The 7,174-nt window shown below is 35.0% G+C and overlaps 1 pseudogene; it reads left to right on the top strand.

The window, feature by feature from the left end:
• Nucleotides 1–1,059: 1,059 nt before the first annotated feature.
• Nucleotides 1,060–5,245, top strand: LOC132295151 (G-type lectin S-receptor-like serine/threonine-protein kinase At4g27290; annotated as a pseudogene).
• Nucleotides 5,246–7,174: the final 1,929 nt, after the last annotated feature.

Here is a 7,174-nt window from a genome sequence, read left to right as displayed (position 1 = left end):
TCATGGTAGTCTCGTGGTTTAGCTTTTTTGACCGCGGAGTGCACCGAGTACATTACAATCATCAGTGTCTACCTATATAGTACAAATACGGAACACGGATACGATACGATACGGACATATTGACACGTACGTCAAATTCTAAAAAAATAGGTCACGATTACAGGATGGACACGACTATATATATATATAATTTCTTTTTTTATATGCATGTATTTAGTAATAGTACTATAAAACTTTAATTCATTTAGAATTTCTAAACTAAGAATTATTCTGAAATGAATTAGAAAATGAAATTATGTCATTATTGTAATAATTTTTATATCATGAGTATTTCATTATTTTGTCAAGATATTAGTCAAATTATTTTCAAGATTAGTGGTAGAATTATGTTAGAATATCTGAAAAGTGTCGGCAAAGTATTCGAAAAGTGTCAGCAAAATATCGAGAAGTGTCCGAAATAATAAAATTAATTTTTATTTATGGATACGTATATGAAGGGTCGAACATGTATTCGAGAAATATCCGACATATGTATGACTTCTTCGTAAAAGTGTCCGTGTTTCCTAAGTGTCTACAAATTTAAACAATCGTAATGACTCGGTATACCATTCATCGGGTACATTGAATATCTTATCACCACGTGACCGTCAAAAGAATTTCTTATTTATTTTCTTTCTTGAAACTATTGAAATTAATTTGTAACTTGAATCATGATATCATAATATGATTCAATTTTGACTTTTGTTTGTTCTGACACCCGTTTTGCTATTAAAAATCATTTAATAAGGTAATTAGCGTTCTTCTCTCAAACTAATAAGGTGGTAACTAATGTGTTATAATTAGGGTTTCTCATTTTAACTCGATGAAACTTTTGGGAAAGTAAAAGTACACTTTCTCGCATTTCAAAGAAGGTGGACACTTGTTTCTTGCTTATAAAAAAGAAAAAGAGATTGTAATTTACTCAAATTACAATGATACACAAAATCTCCTTGACGGTTTTGCCCTCGCCCTTTCCCTTCAAGGCTATATACCTTGTCGTCTTCTCTAAAATTGTGAATTAATCTTGTTCTCTCTTTCTCTACCCATATCCACCGTCTCCGCCCACAAACACCACCTCTACCCCCCACCGCTGCCGCCGTATACCCATCAATTTTGTTAGCTCACAAAGTGTCACAATCCCCTTTTCGAACAGCATTTATAGTATTGCTTGTTTTTGTTTGTGAGCTTTCTTCATGGAGTATACCCTTGAGATTGGGGTAAGTGGGTCTTTCAGTGTCCAGCGATCAGCTGCACCAACATTTCTTTTGATGATTGGTGATGGACAATCGGCGAAGAGATTGTGGATTTGTATCTTCGATCACATAAGAAAGCCTAAAGATAACTGCACTGGGCTTCTAGGGTTTTTGGTCTTCGCTGTTGGTGGTGGGACTGGTTCTGGCCGTGGACCTCTATTATCTACTCAAGCCTTACAACAGTGATTTAATTTACAAGGTATTTTTTATTTATTTTTAAATCTTATGAAATTCAGGAGTACAGTTGTCATTTCAATATTTCATACGCATTTTTCACAAACATCCATGACCACTTGCGGTACTTATAGTAGTAAATGCTGACCGTGTGAGATGATCAAACATAGTCAGGTCCACATGGACTTCAATGCCCACAAATGTGGATATTTCTAATGTGGATATTTCCAATAATGTTCTGATGATGGCCAAAACATGGTCACCATTTCTTGGGTGAGATTGGCAATGGATATCTTTCCTTTCATCATCTTTTACTCACTAATCTCATTCTCCGTCTTAGAATTCTCCACTGCAGCTGATACTTTAACTCCGTATCAATCAATCACCAATGGTGAGAGTTTAGTATCCTCAGGCCAAAGCTTCGAACTGGGCTTCTTTTCTCCCAGTGGTTCCAAGAACCTCCTGTTCTTGGGAATATGGTACCACAAAATTTCTCCACAAACTGTGGTGTGGGTAGCAAACCGGGAAAACCCAATTACAGATTCATATGGAAATTTAACTATCAGCAACGATGGAAATCTCGTGCTATTCAATGCCACAAAGGATGTCATCTGGTCCTCAAATTCTTCAACAACTGTGCAAAGTTCATCCGTTGCGCAGCTACTAAATTCTGGAAACCTTGCCCTCAAAAAGAAGAGTACTGATGCTGATACAGAAAGTAGCTACTTATGGCAAAGCTTTGATTTCCCATCAGACACGCTTTTACCTGGCATGAAGCTCGGATTGAACTTAAAGGCCGGCCTAAATAGATACTTGACATCATGGAGAGATGCCACTGATCCATCTCCTGGAGACTTCAGTTATGGAGTTGGTATTACTGGGCCTCAGCTTGTTCTTCAAAAGGGATCATCGGAGAAGACGTTCCGCACTGGGCCATGGAATGGAGTTCGATTTAGTGGTGCTATTGTGAGGGGAAACTCTTTTTTTAAAAACAGTTTTATAGCCAATACGGACGAGGTTTATTTCAAGTATGATTCTATCAATGACTCGTTTATTACAAGAGTTGTGCTGAATCAAACAGGTACGGTACAACTCTTCATCCTGAAAGAAGGGAGCTCTGAATGGACTCTTATGTATACACTACCAAATGATATCTGTGATAATTATGCACACTGTGGTGGCAATGGTGTTTGCAGAGTTGACAATAGGCCAGTATGTGAGTGCTTGGATGGGTTCATTCCAAAATCACAGGAAGAATGGGACCTGCTTAATTGGTCCAGCGGATGCGTGAGGAGGACATCCCTGGATTGCCAGAACGGAGATGGATTTGTGAAACTCAAAAATGTGAAATTGCCAGACCAGTTAAAGTTTTTGCTGAAGGAGAGTCTGAACCTTAAGGAATGCAAGGCAGAGTGCTTGAAGAATTGTTCTTGTACAGCTATGCTAATTCAGATATCAGGGGAGGAGGCAGTGGCTGTTTGATTTGGTTTGGCAATTTAGTTGATATTCGAGACTTCAATGACTACGAGGGTGAGCAAGATATCTACATTAGGATTCCAGCTTCGGAACTCAGTAAGCATACTTGTTGCTATACTATATAATATTCACATTCTGCTGTTACCCTTTTAGATGTCAGCCCCTTGAATCCTTTTTTGAATACTCAAATCAGTTTGTTTGCTCAAATATTAGTACATAGGTTTCAATCTTTCTAGCAATTAGGTCAGTTTCAATTATGCTAATCAATTTTTATTATAATATGGAGGTCTTAAAATGAAATGTTTAAGATTCATGTCTAGAATTTCCTTTATATATGCTTTTCTGAAAGAATGCATGCCCAACAAATGAAGCTTTAGGAGTAAAGACGAACTAACTTTTGTCATAAATTTAGACCATGATCAGAAGAAGAAGACACTGGTGCTGATCGTAGTGGTATCAACAGTTTCTGGGATGGTTGTCCTCAGCTTGTTAACTTGGTGTATAATAAAGAAGAGGAGAAAGGAAACAGATATACCACCTCCTGTCTTTGGTATGATTATTGATACATTTTAAAGCAGTCATTGTCACATGAATATTAGACAATTTATGCACTTGGATGGATATTTTGAACATTTTATAAAATCTCATTCCTTCTAAGTGTACTAGACGGTTAGTTGAATGGTACAGTTATCTACTTGCATTTATAACACTTTTGATTGTGCAGGTATAGAAACGAAGAATGAAGACTGGGAGTTACCATTTTTTGATCTGTTCACTATTGCAAATGCCACTACAAACTTCTCTTCGACAAATATGCTTGGAGAGGGTGGTTTTGGTCCTGTTTATAAGGTTAAATAAGTGATCTGTGGTTTGATATGTAATAAAAAAAAGTGAACCTCATCATTTTAACAATTATTTTCAAAAAATTGTAGGGTAAGCTAGCAACGGGACAAGAAATAGCAGTCAAGAGGCTTTTAAATAATTCCGGACAAGGTGTACTAGAGTTCAAAAATGAAGTTACTTTCATTTCCAAACTTCAACACCGGAATCTTGTTAGGCTGCTGGGCTGTTGCATTGAAGGAGAGGAGAGGATGCTAATATATGAGTTCATGCCGAACAAAAGCTTGGACTATTTCATTTTTGGTCTAGTTCCTTTGACCATTTATCTAATTGACCAATTTCATAGAGCAGTTTATGCATTTATGCAATAGAGTCCACCTCTGTACCGGAAAAATGATAACTGATTTAAAACTTATATGGATGGAAATGTTGTGCAGATCAAAATGGAAGACAAGAACTTCCATGGCAAAAGCGATTTGAAATTGTTTTGGGCATATCAAGGGGGCTTCTCTACCTTCACCAGGACTCAAGATTAAGAATCATTCATAGGGATCTCAAAGCCACCAACATTTTACTTGATGATGAACTCAATCCCAAAATTTCGGACTTTGGTATAGCACGAAGTTTTGGGAAAGATCAAATTGAAGCCAAAACAAAGCGAGTAATTGGGACACAGTAAGTTTTGCAAACACATGTCAGATAGTACTTGTTCATGATTTTCAAATGCTTAAATTTGATAATTTTTTGCAGTGGTTACATGTCGCCCGAGTATGCCATGGATGGAAATTTTTCAGTAAAATCTGATGTCTTTAGTTTTGGTGTGCTTTTACTGGAGATAGTGAGTGGCAAGAAGAATTGGAAATTTCATCATCCTGATCACCATCATTCACTTTTGGGACATGTATGGTGAAATATATTCTATTTTATTTTATTATTCTCTCTAACTTTATATGTGAATTGCTAAAAATTGAGAATTGTGATTGTTATAGGCTTGGATGTTGTGGAATGAACACAGAGCTCTGGAATTAGTGGATCCATGTTTGGAAATTTCTTACATTGAATCTCAAGTATTAAAATGCATTCAAGTGGGTTTACTATGTGTTCAGAAACTGCCAAAAGACAGACCAATCATGTCATCAATTGTTCTCATGTTAGCTAATGAGGAGATGACATTGCCTCAACCCAAACAGCCTGGTTTCTTTGTAGAAAGATGTTCCATTGATGCAGAGACATCGACAGGTGAGAGTTGTCATACTAGAAATGAATTGACAACAACAATAATGGAAGCTAGATAGAAGTTTTACCTATTGCATACATGTTGTAGTGATGGAGTAGATGCATATAAAAAAGTTGATAGTTCAAGACAGGAAAATAAATAAATTAATAGTTGTAATATATATATGGATGAAAATAAATAAATTAATAGTTGTAATATATATATGTGAATGATTTTGTTTTTTAAATCACATACATCTGAAATGTTAGCTTTGATTGTTATTCTTAAGAATTGGATAATGATATATTCTCATTTCTTACCGTTTTAATTGGAGAACTTCCTTTGACATTCGACCTTAAATTAACTATTCAATTTGAGGATTTATTTATTTTTATTATTATTTAGAATTAGGAATTGAAGTCAACTTTGTGTCTAGAAGATGAACCTACCTCTTTATGAAGGAATTAACTTTAGGCTGTGGAAATTAAATTAGAAATTGATTGCAGGTTTCAATTTAGTCTTCTAAGAAAATGGTGATGTAACTTTTAGGCGTTGGGAGTTGGTTGATAAATTGATTGCATGTTTTAATTTAGTCTTCTAAGTAGTGGGAATTAGTTGAGAAATTGACTAGGTTTCAATTTATTTTAAGAAAATGGTGACTAGACTATTTCTATCTGTAAGACTGTAACTGTTTTGTTGTAAGATTCACTACAATTATAGTAATACATTATTTTTGGGGATTTGAAGACCTCATTTTATGTTTCAAATGACATTAAAAAGAAATAATTAAGGACCCTAGCAAAAAGAATTGGAGCGAGCTAATAAAGTTATAAATTCCTAATTCATCTCCTATGCCAATAACACTGTAGAAGGAATTTTTTTTTTTTTTTTTTTTTTTTTGTGTGTGTGTGTGTGGTGGCAAAAGTGCAGAAGACCTGGTTTCAGCAAATGAGCAAATACCTGGTATTAAAGGGAGCAAGACAGTCTCTGTAGTTTAAAAAATTGAATAAATTTAATTGCCTCCCTAATTTGACTGTAGGTTTCTTTGACTTGTACTTTTATATTAATTTCAATACTGCCCCAAAATATGGCGATTATAACCCCCCTCCTATATAAAGGTTTTTTTTCATCCCTTTACTCTAATCAAACATTTACGCTCACTCCTCTTCCATTTGCATTTGCACTATCTTGCTCTCTTTCTCCAAGTTCAGTTCGTAAACTTTTATGATAACATTTATTGCAATTGAAAAACCAATTATTGCTTTACCCATTGAAAATGTTAATGGTATTTAAAACACAACGGTTAAATTCTTCAATAACTATGTCCTTACCTTCGAAATTAGATTTTCCATCAAATGGATGAAATAAATGAATCATCAAAGAGACTAGCTGGATCGATGAAGGATGAGTCATAATCAAATTGCATGTTTCTTCCAAAGTGCACCATTGTACTCCAACTAAGAAAGAGGTCACCTGGACCAAACCCTCTTAGTCAAAAGCAGCATATGGAATCCAATATAACACCGTCTTTGCATGAAAACCTAGAACTACAAATATATATACATATAATACACAAGCATGAACTTATCAGTCTAATTATGAACCCTCAATTATCTGTCATTATACTAAATTTCAAATGAAGATGTAAACCTATAATTAAACCATGGCGGTGAATTTTTGGTTATCTCATTCAACGCCCTTGCTAGCATGTTGAAACATGGAGTGAGAAAAAAAAAAAATTGCTTGGCAATATATATATATATAGACGGGGGTTGGTTTTTAGTAATTTATGCCCTCTCACCAAAATAATAATAATAACTGATAACTGCCGACATTAGTCTATTAAGTCAGTCAACCTTCAACTGCGGTTGGTTTTTAGTAATTTATGCCCTCTCACCAAAATAATAATAATAACTGATAACTGCCGACATTAGTCTATTAAGTCAGTCAACCTTTAACTGCGGGTTCATCTATCTCTCCAATACTTGTTAAATTCAGGCAAAAGGCTTTAGTTTACTATAAAGGCCATTTGCGGTGTTTTGCCTTTTGAAAAGTTTTATCCTATTTAAACAAAATTAATTATAACGCGTGGTTTGATAAATGTACAATGACATCGACTAGAAAACAACCGATACTCAAACTTAGAGGACAAGTTGCTTATTTTTTAAATTATAGG

Source organism: Cornus florida, unplaced genomic scaffold (genome assembly GCF_030987335.1).
Source record: "Cornus florida cultivar Cherokee Brave unplaced genomic scaffold, ASM3098733v1 CherokeeBrave_3.0.0_Hap2_Chr02, whole genome shotgun sequence".
Classification (NCBI taxonomy): Eukaryota; Viridiplantae; Streptophyta; class Magnoliopsida; order Cornales; family Cornaceae; genus Cornus; species Cornus florida.
This window is presented reverse-complemented; position numbering and strand designations above follow the sequence as displayed.